Source organism: Mercenaria mercenaria, chromosome 5 (genome assembly GCF_021730395.1).
Source record: "Mercenaria mercenaria strain notata chromosome 5, MADL_Memer_1, whole genome shotgun sequence".
Taxonomy (NCBI): domain Eukaryota; kingdom Metazoa; phylum Mollusca; class Bivalvia; order Venerida; family Veneridae; genus Mercenaria; species Mercenaria mercenaria.
Genome location: NC_069365.1, coordinates 23110815 through 23126690, shown reverse-complemented (window position 1 = coordinate 23126690; position 15876 = coordinate 23110815). Strand labels below are relative to the sequence as shown.

The 15876-nt window shown below is 34.4% G+C and overlaps 1 protein-coding gene and 1 long non-coding RNA gene across 2 annotated transcripts in view; both read right to left on the bottom strand.

Moving 5' to 3' along the window:
- The window catches only part of LOC128556922 (uncharacterized), a 48084-nt gene that overhangs the window by 22610 nt on the left and 9598 nt on the right, over nucleotides 1-15876 (bottom strand). The window lies entirely within an intron of this gene.
- Nucleotides 7563-9416, bottom strand: LOC123531771 (uncharacterized). Its single transcript, XR_008370912.1, has 5 exons — nucleotides 9293-9416; nucleotides 8808-8872; nucleotides 8436-8519; nucleotides 8101-8171; nucleotides 7563-7817 (listed from the first exon to the last, which is right to left on the bottom strand). It is a non-coding gene; the product is annotated as an uncharacterized LOC123531771 (long non-coding RNA).

Genomic DNA, 15876 nt, shown 5'->3' with positions numbered 1-15876 from the left:
GATAAATGCATACTACAAATTTCAAGCGACATCATTTTTCCATATTTCGTCATTGTATACCGTAGTGCTGTATTACTGCATTTTGAATATTTTCAATTGTCTTTGAAAAAATGTATTTAAAACATTAATAAAAAACAAAGATACAAAAAAAGTATAAATCACAGTGGGATTCGAACCAACGCGAAAATGGAAATAAAAAGAATTGCACATGTAAGGCTAACGCTCTACGGACGGTACTAATCTTCTACTTCAAAGTAAGCGTTCCAGTTAGTAGTAATATGAATTAAGGCACCGCCTAGCATTGGGGATTTATCTTTTATATATCCGCTTAGAAAGAAATATTCAACGCTCAAGAAAGTGAAACTTTGCTCTAAACTGTAGTTTACATTTAGTGTCATCATACCTCTTACAGCGAATATCATACTTTACAAAATTTACGGAAGCCATGCCGGTGACGTCATTCAGCGTTCTCGCACTAGCTTTTAGAATTTTGTTTTGTTTGTTTGCACTCCACGCAGAAACTTGACGGTCTTTACACTTCCTTACTGTTTTAAAAGTGTTTTTCAGTTGCATGTACAGTTTTCATTACGAAAAAGAAGTAAAATAATCATGTTAGCGCGGTTTATAGCGCGGTTTACGAGTTTCTATGACTGATTCGGGGTGCTCGGATGTTCATAAAGACAACCAGTCAGCGGATTTTACATAAACCGGAACCGGAAAACATCGAAAAAATTGCCTCAGTATATGCAAACAGCAAAGACGAATATCTATATACGGACGTTACCGTCTCGGGGATTTTCATCCCCTATAATATAAAAGTGTACACTTAGATAATGATAAGTATCGATGACCCCCCTGACTTGGACTCGTCCAAATAGTCACTCCGAAGTTATCAGACACAGACTGTACCAAGTTATTTGAATATTCTTCATATAAACTGGTGAAAATACCTAAAATATTTGACTTCTAATTGCTCTGTGAGCTAGAGGGTCCTGCTGTCATTGAAACTCGTCCATGCATAAAAAGTTATAGACAGTCAGAGAAGGAAACATTCTTACACTCAATGTACTTTAAGTATGCTATTGAAAATAACAGTCGTTACATAGTCTACACACCGTTTCATTTTATATTCAAACTGTTTGTGTTTCCATCCATGCAAAGCAAAGATACTAAGTGAAATTACCCGACGTTATTGACCTCTTAATTAAGGAAGTTCTGCACACGTTTGATATAGTCCGGTCATTCTGGCTCAAATACACCCTTGACCTCAAACAAATTGCAACAGAAAATGTTTTAAGCGATTTTAAATCCTGAAACCATCCTGCTTAACATATCAAAAGTCTAGAAAAATCTAGATTGCGGAAGAGTATAAAAATCGAAGTCAAATTGATGGTTATTTAAGATTTTATTTTTCTAATTTGATAACTCAAAATTACACATATATCTCATTTTACAATCAATTGTACGGATAATATGCTTTATTATGTATCTATATATTATACTTTTATGGCTTGAACTAATAGGAAAGCAATTTTAATTTGAAAACAAATTTTTATATGTAACTTTTGTACATAAAATCAAAAGTGGGTGGGGTAATTTCATATGGCAACATGACATAAGAAAATTAAGTAACTGACAACATTCGACGAAATACATAATATACTGTCCAAAATACATAAAATGGTGTAATTTACCTACATCTTATAATTTTATTCTTAAATAAATGTAAATTAATCATTTTATGTACGTGGCGGCATTTAAATATTAATTTGGGTGGGGTAATTTCATACATGATAAGGACACCTTTCTATCACTGTACACTGTTCTACAATTGTTGTACATAAGTTAATATTACTTGTACACATCCTTAATACAAATACATGAAACGTTTGTAAATTGTTTACTGATACATAGGTTACATTACACAAGGACCTTTAACATACCAGTTGACCTTTTAAAGGTCAAATAGAAACATATAAGAATGGGTGGAGTGATTTTATATGGCAAAATAGCAAAAAAAATTAACTGACAACACTCGATGGAATACTTAATAATGTCCAAAACACGTGCAATAATCTAATTTTATTTCTATCTCAATATAAAGTATTCAGTCTATGCATGTGCTTGCATTTGAATCAAAAGTGGGTGGGGTAATTTCATACATAATAAGGATTTTTTCTAAAGAAAAAAAATGCACTTTTTAACAAAAACTGTTTTGAAATAGTTAACAATGGGTGTACACATCCTTAAAGAAACTACATTAAAAGAGTTTGTAAAATATTAACTGATGAGTATGTTAGATTACACAATGACCTTGATGTATATAAGTCCACATTTTAAAGGTCAAATTGAAACATATGAGTGGGTGGGGTAATTTCATAAGGCAAATTGGTAGAAAAAGTAACTGTACTAACTGATAACACTTGATGGAATACATAATACTGTCCAAAACACTGGTGCAATTTACCTACTAGTTGTTATTTAAAACCTACTATAAAGTAATCATTATATGAGACTGTTTGCATTTAAATCAAAATGAGGTGGGGTAATTTCATAGCATAATAAGGAACATTTTTCTAAAGTAACAATTGCAATGTTTAACAAAAGTTTACAATAGTTGTACAATGCTTCAAGAAAATACATAGAAATATTTTTTGAAATGTAAACTGATACCTTGGTAACATCACACAATGACCTTGAACCATATACGTTGATCTTTTAAAGGTCCAATGGAAACATATGTGAAACACTCGACACAAACATAATAATTCATAAAGTTTCTGAACGAAAATCAGTAAATAATTGATAAATTTAAACAGTTCATATTTTATGTTTTACTAGTCCCTTGTCCCGTACTTATATTTTTATGAATACACTATAGACACCACCTTCTATCAGTAACTAAATTTTATATGTTTTGTTACATTTTAATTGACTCATAATGGTCACGGTTTTATTCCAGGTCAGCGTCTGTGTCGTTGAACTTGGCTACATTGGTGCAGCTAATGCCACGACACTCGGAGCATCCGGAAGAACATTCTAGTCCATTTTTCCTACATGTACATCTTTTTGTGTCGCACTGTTGTTTACATTTACATTTAACCATTTTCAAGAGCTTTTCCGGTGCGGGGGATCGGTCTGTTTTAATTGGCATCATCTTGTTTCCTTTCAGTTCAAATCCCCACTCCACTGGCGACAGATTTGAGTCGCTGTCTGCATATATCCATTCCTTTACTTGGAAATACGCTCTTAAAGTGTGATACTTTGCGGCATCTGCTGTTGGTGGCAATGTGCTAACTTGAACGTAGCTTGTGCTAGACATTACTTTTTGGGAAAATTTCCTGATGCGCAATAAATTCAGGTTCTCAATGGACAACCCGCCATATAATGACACTAGTATCCGCTCACCAATGTCGATAATTGCATCTTTGTCTGTTTCTTTGAGAAAAGCATCTGCCAGAATACGTATTTCTTCGTTTGAGCGAAATGCCTTCAGTGTTGCCCCTTTGCTGATCCCGATCATATGAGATGTCGTATCACAACCCGATAGTGCATGAAGAACTGGTAATGTCCCACTTATCTGTTCGCCAAGTATTTGTTTGGTCTTTTAAATGTCCCATATCCGGACAACCTTTGAGGCGTTTTGTCTGGCTACAGGCTTAAAAACGACCAATTTGTGACGTGAACGTATGTGGTACACCACAATCACCAATATATCTGTATCCTCGCCTATGATGACAACAACATTTGTTTCGGCTAAATCTAGAGCAGTTTTCACTATCAATACATCAGCATCCCCTTTCGCATGAACTACATCATATCCATTCTCCTCAAGTTCTAGGGCAAGCAAAAATATGAAATTTTGCTTGTTTTCTACATTTGACAAGAATATTTCCTTCTTAGATGCTAATGGTGTTGATTTTGTTATATACACCTTCGGTCCTGTGACACCGCGGGTTCGTCTCAAGTGTGCAGTATCTTTCGTAGATGGGCCGGAAGTATATCCATCAAATACAATAACTGCATTTGGATATCGGTTGGATATGTATCGAATATAAGATTCACAAATTTCGGAAAACATCATTCCAGCCTTCCAAGGTACTTTATGTAACAAGGAGCCTCCATCCAGTACGAACCTGACACTTTCATCATCAAGGTTTCCATTATGACTGCAATCTCCAACTTCCCATATTGCCTCAGCAAGTAACCATTTCTGTGACTCTCTTATAAGTCCATCGGGAGCAAATAATGAGGAAGGCAAACCACATAATTCATAGGTAAATACATCTGGAAGATCATCACTAAATCTCTGTGCTGCTATCGTCAACCGTTGGAACAGCAGTTGTGGATCAACCTTTAGTGGCTCGTCGTTAATCTTGATTTGTTGTGCTGCATCTAGAGTGACTGCTTTTTGATTTCTTCCGAAGCTTACGTCGAAAACGTTTTGTCCAACCATTGCTGATACAACTTCTGTACCTATTTGTACTGCTTTGTGTGCATTCACGCTGGAATGCGATGTAACACCTGTTTCAATATTGAAGAGAAGGGTATCTTCTCTAAAAGGATTTCGTTCCTCCAAGTGTGACATTAAAGTCTGCGTATCTTTTCGATCTCTAATAATTCGCGACTTTCCACTATCTTTATGCTGCTCACTTGTATGGAATTCCTTCCCACAAAACGCCTGCATTGCGTTGTTTATAGCAATGCAGGCAGGCCTTGAGAGCAGCCACTGGGTGCGTTGCTGCTCACTCATGCCTTTACCTCGTGTCATCCCTCCTGCACTCTTTACCGACCTCATGAGGACCTGCTCGATCACTAAGTCTGCAGAAAGTCCTGCCCAATACCTATAACTGCGTCTCACAACATTATAACCTTGAAGGAAAGCCTTGTGTACATCTGGATGACTTTCATGAAGGTTCTGCATTGTCTGTAGGTATAAATAGACAGACTTCAAGTACAGATTATGTCCGGCCGCAGCAAAATAGGGTAACATTTCCTGCATAGCCTGCAAACCAAGTTCCCAGAATCCAGTTCTTTCAGCCGCAATGAATTTTTGCAGTATATCAGTCATTTCTAAATATTGAATCCATAAAGCAGCGGTTGGGTATTTCTTAATGTCTTGTCTAATCTGCATGTACTCTCTTTCTACGTAATCCAGATGCTCATTCTGATAGACAGTGTCTACACTGGTATTTCCAGATACAAGTTGCTCGTAATATCTTACTAGGTTTTTCATATTAAGATGAACTGGAGCCGCGTTATTTTCCATCATATTGTTGTTCAAATCTGACTGTATTGAATGTGTATTTGACATGTTTATGTTTCCTACTGTAGAAGCATCTGTCAAACTGACATCCATCCTATCAAACTGTCTATCAGTGTCTTCATGTGTTATCATTTCTTCATGATGCATGTAGCTTCCTTTGTGTGTCACCATTCCTTCAGACTTCTTTGTGTCTTTATGTGTCATTACTTCTTCACATTTTTCCGTGTATTCATGTGTCATCACTTCTTCAGACCTTTCTGTGCTTTCAATTTTCATCATTTCTTCAGACATTTCGGTGACTTCTTGTTTCATCATTTCTTTAGAATTCTTCGTGTCTTCGTGTGTCATAATTTCTTCAGACGTCATCTCTTGGTCTTTATGGGTCATCATTTCTTCCCTGTTGCATGTTGCTGTCTTCATGGGTCAGTATTTCTTCATGGTTCTTTTCTGTCTCGTCGTGTGTTGTCACTGCGTCATACTGAGTTCCAAAATATTGCCGCATTAGCAGAACATTCAATGCATTGCTTGCTAGAAAGTGAGCTCTCACCGCTCTTGAAACTGCTTTTCCGCTCATCATGTGTGGGATAGTATTGGATGCATATATTGTTTCCAACAGTTCACTTAATCCAGAGCCTGACATCAACTGACCAATGCATCCTAAGAAGCTCATGATACAATGAAAACCACCAAGTCGTACCAAAATTGCTTTAAGAGGGCTATTAGTGTTTTCATTTGCTACCACAGTCATAGCTTTCCAGTACAATGGCTGATCAAATGTTACAATGGCCGTTTGATTGTATCGCTTGGCATGATGCCCAATGTACTGTAACGTTGTGTAAATACACGACATATCCCCTGGTGACATATCTATCATTGGCAAAAATACAACCGAAGATTTCCCAGGATATTCACCTTGTCTCACCATTTGCATAAATCCGGACCATTCAGGTCCTTGACATCGTAAGGGCCATGTGATCTGCGCAAGCAGAGTTAATCTGGCAGTGCAGTCTGATGGGGTCCATTTAACCAATTCTTCTAATTGTAACGGCGTGCGTTCGTCTGCTGGTGATGGTCGGTAGTAGGAAATTTCTACTTTTCCTGCTGCCAAAAGTTCGTCTGAGGACACAACCTGGCGCTTTACTGGTTTATTACCAAACTTCCCTGGGGTGACGCAAGCAATCATCCCCATGCCGTGAAATGTTCCATGCCCGTCTATGGTACACAAATTATGATCCACGTTGTCAGCAACGTACTGTATAAACGGACTATCTGAATCGCTATCCTGTTCTATATCACCATTGCCAGATATAGCAGCATTTTTCTCAAACAGTTCGACTTCTGTATATGAAATACAAAAGCCAATACTGTTCAAGAGCTCTACAATATACTATGAACCTGTAAGATGATGTGCCGACACTGCGAGCCCAAATTGTAAGGGGGCAATTATTGCTCTTGGTCGCGTTCCTTGCATTATTGCATGACCTATAGCGCTTATTTTTTCATCTGCATCTTTTTCATTGAATAACACACGTAACAGTAGATAAAGGCTGTCAGGTAAAAACTCTTTATTTGCTTCACGTGCTTCTATACTTAGTGAATCGGGATATAAAGTTTTATCGACTTCTTTTGATTTTATGTCACTCTTTATCAATTTTGCGGCAGTTTTTATCAATTTTGCGGCAGTTTTTATAAGTTTCAGTTTTTCACTTTCTGTATTTCCAGATTTTTCATGACGGTAGAAATCATGCAAAATTGATGACGCAGTTCGTCTGAGAGTTACAACATTTGCTTTTCCATTTATCTCAGTGATTATAGCAGCTTCACCAAAGTGTTGAATTAATTTTTGCTTCAGATAAGTAATGCTATATGCTTTATCGCCACACAATTCCACCATTTTATCTTGTAATTGTTTTATTGTCACTTGTTCATCGTCATTTTCTTTCAGGTATTGCATGACCTCCAAAAATGCGCTGTGCGCTTGTTCATCTTCTGGTCGACCAGGTTTACGCCTATTCGAGCTGGGTGGCTGTATCTGAAATTCCTCTGGTATATTTTTACCAGTTCTAAAATTAGAAGAACATATTTGATGGTACACTGCATCGGCTGCAGGCAAATCACTGACCTGTTCTATCCTGGCCTTAACCGTGTCTGACCAACTATCATTTCTTTTTAAACATACATTCAGAATTGTAGGCTCTAATGTCGTTATTGGCCATACATCACCCCGCTTTCGTTTTGTTCCCTTAACATCAGCAACAGGTTGCCCACAATACAGGCAATGTTCTTTGTATGAAAATTTAACATTTTTCGATCTCAGAGGTGACAATGGTGAATCATTAATTACTTTGCATTCCCTAGTGTCACGTTTTATACAATTTGGATTACAATAATGTTTTCTGCACTCAACATGAACATAGTCACCAGGTTTAACATGTAAACTGTCATTTCGTTTATCACAAGCATCATTTATACCATCACAGCCCTTTTGACTTAGCTTTACCGCCTTTGCTTGGCCTTCGATCTGTTGATGGCAAATCTTGCAGGAGTCCATCTAGAAATAAATAATGCATTTAACTTAATGTTTGGACAGTCCCACCATTTTAATATTGTGATAAATTATTGTATTTTAACAATAAAATAACAAAAGTGTTGGATTAATGTAATCAAGTTCGATTTAATAATCATTTATTTTATTTATAATACAAATTTTGGTTCCACATCTCATTAACATCGAAATAAAAACATGAGGTATGGAATTAGATCAAAATAATTACATGTATACACAATGATACATAGTTATGTATAGAATATATGAACGTCTTGTATAGCATTACCTTCTTTCATTCAAATCGGGAATAATCAGTCACGCCATTTTGCTTTCTACTCTTCTATTTACAACATGTATCTGAAAAGAGAAAAATCAAAATGTTTAGACAGATGAGGTTATATATAGAGCAGTATTATGTTTCGAATCAATTGTTTCTTAAGTGATAATGAAAGAGTTATTCAACATTTTATTAGAAGCTACTTTCCTAATTATTATTATTATTATTTGCTCATTTGTTAGTTTGATAAGAAATCATTAAATAAAGTAAATTACTTTCAACTAAATTTTTTTTGCTTATAGGTCCTCAGTTTTATATATCTCAACTCATAAATATCTTTATACCTGAAACTAATAGTATTCTCTAAAGATTCAACCAGATCAGGAGTGGCGGAGTTGATATATTGGCAACGCACTCGTGCTTCAAGCCTGGAATTCAAGATGATTATATTTTTGTGGTGGATATAATAAACTTAATATACAGCTACTATACATAACTATTTTGCACAGTCGGCCAGTCAACAAAGAAAATAGATGTCTATTTTTCTAAGTGAAAACGCTGATTTACAGTTCTTTATTTTTATTTGAGACGTTTTCCTTACAAATTTAGAAGTACATCGTTTGTTGTTAACGTTATAAACATCAGTGATATCTCATATACGAAAAACAATCAGTCACAACAGCAAGCATAATTTTCACAAGATGCCGCCATCTTACCTGCATAGTTTTGAAAACTGCGTATATTACACAACAGAATGAGCTGAAAGGTCCTTAGTCTAACCCTGAAATAAAAAAACAACAAATAATAATAATTATTATTTCAATAAAAAGTTACTTTAAGTGCATTTTGTTATTGTAATGTTTCAAAAATGCATCAGAGGCATTTTGACTCAATACGGTTCCGGCGTTCCATAGTTTTAAAAAACACAAAAATGGGGAGATATAAATCCCACTATAAATCGTATTTTTTTATGTTTAGATAAGCAAATTGTTCACCGGAAGACTTAAAAACACAAATTTGATCGTTTACCGATGATATTTTAAATGATGCTGGCGGAAATTCCTATTTGACGTTCAACACACAAAAAACCAGATAGAACTTATTTATCAGCAAATTTGTACATAAATAACGAGGAACGATAAATATTTTGGTAATTTTACATTAGTACATTGAGTTTTCGGGTATTTAAAAGACCACTTACCATTGTTGAGCTAGTTTTTCTGCCTAAAGGTAGTTTGTTTACATTTGATGTTGTTGTTGTCGTCGTTTTTGCAGACGCTCGTCTGTGTTTTGGAGACGCTTTATCACATATGGCAAGCCGTTCCCGTCTTTCCAAAAATTTCGAAAATATCGTAATACAAACCCGTTTTTTTACTGTTTCTGCAACTTAGATTTTTCTAGACTTTTTATATGTTTTATATTATTCCTTACTTTATCTTCTGCAATAATAATATTTTCTGTTGCAATTTGTTTGAGGTGTATTCAGAGAACTCCTACACTAATAAACCGGCATTGATGGCATAACGTCATTTATCCGGATAACGTATAATAAAGCCTGGATTCGGCGTACGGAAATGAAAATCATTTTATGAACTAGAGATGCTTTTGAGAAAGCGCATGTCTCCCACAACTGCCTAATCATCTAAATAGTAAGACAGTCTTTTTATTTTATGCTTTCCAGTGAATTATAGAGTTTTCTCAGTGAAATAAAAGTGATAATCCACAGTTTTGAAACAGTAGATTATCATTTTTATTTTTCACTGTTTTTGCCGAACTAGTTCCGGTTCTCCGTCGCATTTGACGTCAAATTGTATACCGAGCGTTATGAATACCGGGGACCATAATGACGATGACGTTGTTAAAATGACGTCATTTGTGTTATGCTTTGTGTTGACCTTTCCCGCGATTTTCGACATTTTATAAATTACGCAACAAAAGTGGAGTTTTACACATGAAATAAAAAGAAAATTTGTTTGTGTCAGTGAAATATCAATTTATTTCACTCGTGAGCACCAAAAAAAGTCATTTTCACTCGTGGCTACGCCACTCGTGAAAATATCAGTTTTTGATGCTCACTTGTGAAATAAAATTGATATTTCACTGAAACAAACAAATATCCTCTATATATACTGTTTACTTAGAGCACATGCGCATACGCTTTTTTTGACCTCAAAGGACCCCTACACTACATTTAAAAGTAGTATAGACGTCCTTTTGAGGTCAAAAATGCGCAAGAAATCTGAGCGCATTTTTTTTTTTTTTTTTTTTTTTTTTTTTGGTAATTCAAGTGCCTGGGCTGATTTGGCTAGTTATCGAATTTGGCCGATCACTTATTGGCAAACACATTTTGTTCAAGTTTCGTGAAGATCGGATGAGAAATGTTCGACTTAGAGTGCGGACAAGCTTTGTGACAGAGCCACACACAGATGCACAGACAGACACACAGACAATAGTAAATCAATATGTCTCCCACACCGCTGTGTGGTGGGAGACATAATTAATAGCAACCATGTGTAAATGTATTACAACAGCAACGTTACTAGCTGACTATCTTCCTGAGGTTATAATATGATATTGAAACATTAAATATGTTAAATTAATTCCAAACAAAATGTCTTAAAATCAGCTTGAAATGCGCGGATCTCTTTAATAGCATGGGTAAATATCTTAAAAGCAAGCACACGGACATCTAAATTTCATGTCACCATATTATAGGCCATATGTTTGTATACGACTGTTTAAAGTTTAATTAAAATTTACATTGTAGCAAAAGATTTATTCGCTGAAATGTTAGCAAAATTGTGATTTCCACATAGACTTCTATTATGAAAACTTGTGTGAGGTCCAAATTTTTCATATCAGTTTAGCAAAGGCTCGAGCAAAAGATCCTATTTTTATTTGCCGAATTTTCTAAGTATATCCTGAAGTTTTGGAAAATCAAGATTTCAAATTTTACATTGTAGATTTTTTTATCCTAACGTGCAGAACTACCTTAATGTGTCGGTTACCTTCAAGCTGGATGTGCGGGTCTTAACTGTTAAATGTTTGTGCCAAATATTAAATCAATCCATGACAAAATTTAGACGAGCTGATGGACGAAACGCAACCCTGTCTTTCCCAGATCTGGTGGAGGGCCTACATAAGACACGCTTAAACAACTATAATAACATATTCATTGTAACACTAGAAAAGACACTAGAATTCCTTTCGTGAAATCTCAATCCATACAGAAAGTTTTAGCAAGAATGCATTGAAACGTTTTGCAGATACATTTACATTGAGTGTAAAAGTACAACAAACAGGGAGTATCCTTAGAAAAGATACACGGCCGCATTTTACTGATACTTGAGGGTTCCTGGCCTGTTTCTAATAAAATCAAAATTTAAACAATGAATTTAAAGATGTGCCACAGAATAATAATTGTATTCTTTTTTATTTCCGTGATAGTAATTACTAAGTATACATGATTTGCATGAAAACAAGAAGTATCTTTAAAAAAGATACACGGCCGCATTAGTCAATGCACACTTTAAGCTACGAAACATGCATGCACTTTACACTTTTTCATACGAACGGGTATTTATAAAACAAAACAAAATGTAGTTTTAAAAATAACATTTTCATGTTTTTAATGTAGAACATATTTTACAGAAAACATATTTTACATCATAATTATATTACTCATAAAAAAATAAGACTAAAAAGAAAGGGCCGAAAAGTAACTCGTTTATAAATGGGAGATCACTACATTTCAGGGTGGCAGTTTGTGACGTTTTACAAGCTACTGCAACGGATTACACTGTCTTACAATACAGTTTAGAGCACCTGCACCTCTTAAGAGAATACTATCTATAACATTCGGAAAGCTGTGGAATTTTTCATCCACCAATCATAATGTAGAGTTTTAATCAGCTGTTAGATGACCTTCACCCCAGATATAAACAAGAACTAAAGCTTAGATCAATACCGACCGGGAAAAAAAAACATTATATGATATTGCGCGATCGCTTTACATCTTATCTGAGTTTATTCAAAAGTATGAAAATATAAATCAAGTACGTGACACTCGTGATTCAAAACCGTTTTCTAGTGTGCACAAGTTTAAGTTCATTTTTATATATCATTCAAGTCTCATTAAATTTTAAACAAAACAGAACTAACAAAAGTTTAAAATGACTGAATAAATTAGTCTAGTTTTCAGCTATTATTTTGATAACATCTGCGCCTTTAACTGGCCGACAATGTGTTTCAAATATATTAGAAAGAAGTATGCGTGCATGCACACCTACCTAATGGGTTATGTTCAGTTACTCTCACTTTGCCCCAGTTCTAGTTTTGTAACTTACCAAGAGTGTTTTCGGCGAAACATTACAAAAGAGTGTAAAAGTAATTTCTCTTTCATAGAGATAATGGACATTGAGACTGTGGTTTTCTGACTACCGTAAAATTCACACTCAAAAATAAAATGTCCAGGAAAAGTTGAATTTCGTCATTTTATCTAAACATCTGATATTCATTCCTTTATATTGGGTGTAAAATCAGTCATGTTTCGTAATAAGTATTTATACAAGAACAGTTCACAAATGCTGTTCCACAAAGGCTGGTGTTTAGCTATCAGTCACTTTCATGTCTTTATCTAGGCATTTAGTCGATTGGTGAAAGAATATACGCTAGTGAATTTGTATGACACTTAAGGGGACGCATATTGCTACATTCACAGTTCATACAGAAATGCGGAAGGGGTGCATATTCAAGAAATCGATGGTGGGAAAATAAAAAACATATTCCTAAACTGATATAATCTGATGGACACCTGTAATATTCAGTATTTTGTGGATAAGGATGTGGTACTATGAATGTAATAGGAAAACAGAGGTCTTTGTGAAAGTACATTCAACACAAAATATTAAGCTTTTGTATAAGGAAAAAACAGGTTTTTTACAATAACAGTGTTCCAAATAATGTTGAAGGGATGAGATTTTCTTTCTAACACACCAGGTTTGCTTAAACATGTAAAAATTTAACGCCACGTCATTTCAGCTCGGGATGGACGCCATATTTCTCATTGATAAAAATGTAAACAAAAAAATCAGAGCGGGATTAGCATTGCAAGGGCATAACATGACATTCTACACAATGAATACCTTAGAACAGATATCTAAGATGCTACACAGGTCAGGCGGGTTAAATGCATAATGACGATCACTTGAAATTCATCTTGAAAAGGTGGTTAATTTTAGTTTATTTACATTTATTTTTAATTTTCCCACGACTTCTCGGCGATTCACTGCAAATGTATTATTGCGCCGGACGAAAGGTAACTCTAATAAACAACGGGAGACAACTTAGGTGTCAGCACGTGTACGATTTTCAAAAATACATGTCGATGATTATAATTTCTTATCAAATAATGAATCCTATTCAGATATTCGTCTTTAATATTAGAAAATTATTAATATCTGTGGACATTTGTCAAAAAATATTACTTACATTGGACTACTTTGCGCATCAAACTGGTTTCCGCTTCAGTTGTGAGGCACTTCCGTTATACTTTTTGACAACAATAACAAATCAATAAAATCACTTATAAACCGACTGCTACTTAAATCAGTGTAAGTAAAATTGTTGTTACAACATTATACATGTTCGTTACGTTATGAGATAAAGTTTATCTTGAACTGCATAATCCATTAATTACGTTTAGATGATATTGCATTTACAACTTATTTGACCCCATTTTTTACGTGAATGACAGCATTCTCGTGCAAACAAAATTATGAAAAGTATGGTGGAGAATTCAAGGACAAATTATAAATGACATTAAAGTGAGGATAACTGTATATAAGTCCAGTTTTGATCATTGACATGCCTGCTGTGTATTAGTAACTTTTGTGAACAAGATTAGAATGTTACTTTTGCACATATATACACATTGATTGGACCTCTCAACCAAATTTCATACCTTATTTTAGGGATTTTTAAGACAATACATTTTCAAAGGTTTGTTGAATGTGTTTTGATATTTAAGTGCATTGTAGTTCATGAATACCAAGTTAAAAATTAATAATGGCAACATTTCTAGGCCCTTATTGTAAGCCACTAGACTTCTGTAACGATAAATGTTTAATGTATTAAGGGGAATATACTCTTTTAGTTTTGGAATGTGGCATTCCTTGACCACCATATCTTTTCTTATGCACTACTTAGTAAACAAACTAAATAATGTATTTTAGCTTACATATGCGAAATGAAAAGCAAGACAGTGACCATATTTCACATTCTTTCTTTAAATTAGAATCTGTAGGACATTGATAAATGTTTGGACAAGGTGAAGCACTATTATTTTCGCACCAAAAAGTCTTAATTGTTGACTTTGAATGTACACAGTAAGTCTTATGTAATTCAAAAATAACTTTCTTGTTTCAGTTTTCTCATTTGTATTTTAGTGAGCAATCCTTTGTGTACTTATAACAGTTGAAACAGTATCCATTTCATGTACCAAAACCTTGTGCTTTTTTGCAGGGAAATTTTATCATACCCCACCCACTTTTTTCTAATTTCAAAGTTTGCGTCCCCTTAAAAAGGCATCGAATTTATCATACATACAGCTTAAGGCATCGCCACAGTCACAATTCGGTATCAGTTCATATTTTCAGGTAGAGTATTTTTCTCTTGAAAACTGCACTAAAGCCTTAACAACTGGTCAAATTATCATCAACATAAGACGCATATGATGATTTATAGCACATATGCCGCTTGTAAAATATTTGAATCTGGTTTAGACCGAAAATTTACCCCAAAATATTGAAATTTTATGTGCAGTAGAACTCCAATATAAAAAATATTACAAAGACAAAATTTAGTTAATTTCATAGTACAATGTATACTGCAAACTCCTACGGATTTTTGTCGAAATTGTTCCTGGTTATTGCATTAGACATAAAAAGACAACCCCATGTAAATTTTATTTAAAATGTTGTTTGTACATGCATTACTGACCACAGGTAGCCAGGTAAACCTATACATAATCCTATAATATCACCTGTTTATATACATGTAAAGTATGTGTAAACAGATAACACAAATTGGATAAACTGATGGTGTTGAGATTTTTGTGTATAATTCAGTAATCAGGTAAAATTTCAAAATAATTTCTGAAGACTTTATTCTTCATGGTCTGCTTTACAATTGGCTGTAATTATCTTTGAAATGTATTGAATATATATTGAGTTTGACTGCAGATAAAATTGCAAAATTTTGTCATAGAAAAATATCGAATAAAGGCATAATACAGGTAGTAAAATGCACATCCTTCTACTTGCATATGTTCACATAGATATTTAAAACATAATTATAACAAATTTATTGACTTTATTGTTACCACTTAGTCACCTTTTATTTTTATGAAAATTTCCATGTAAAATTTTGAGTCAAATGGCTGCCACTGTAGGCGATGCCTTAAAAGGTATCGAATATCAACAGGCTAACTCGACACAGCTTGCAGGAAATCCAGTTTCTCTTACATACACTAGATGAACAGACCTGCATAAGCTTTCTCGACATCCAGTTTGTTATGTATCCTACTCGACATTCAGTTTGTAGTACAGCTTGTCTGAAACCTAGTGTGTCAAACAGCCTACTCGATGTACAACTCACTCGATCTTATATATATATATATATATATATATATATATATATATATATATATATATATATATATCGTAAAATTATAAAATGACTTCACACGCTCGCTTAGTTTTTCTTTAATTTTAATATTATTGAATT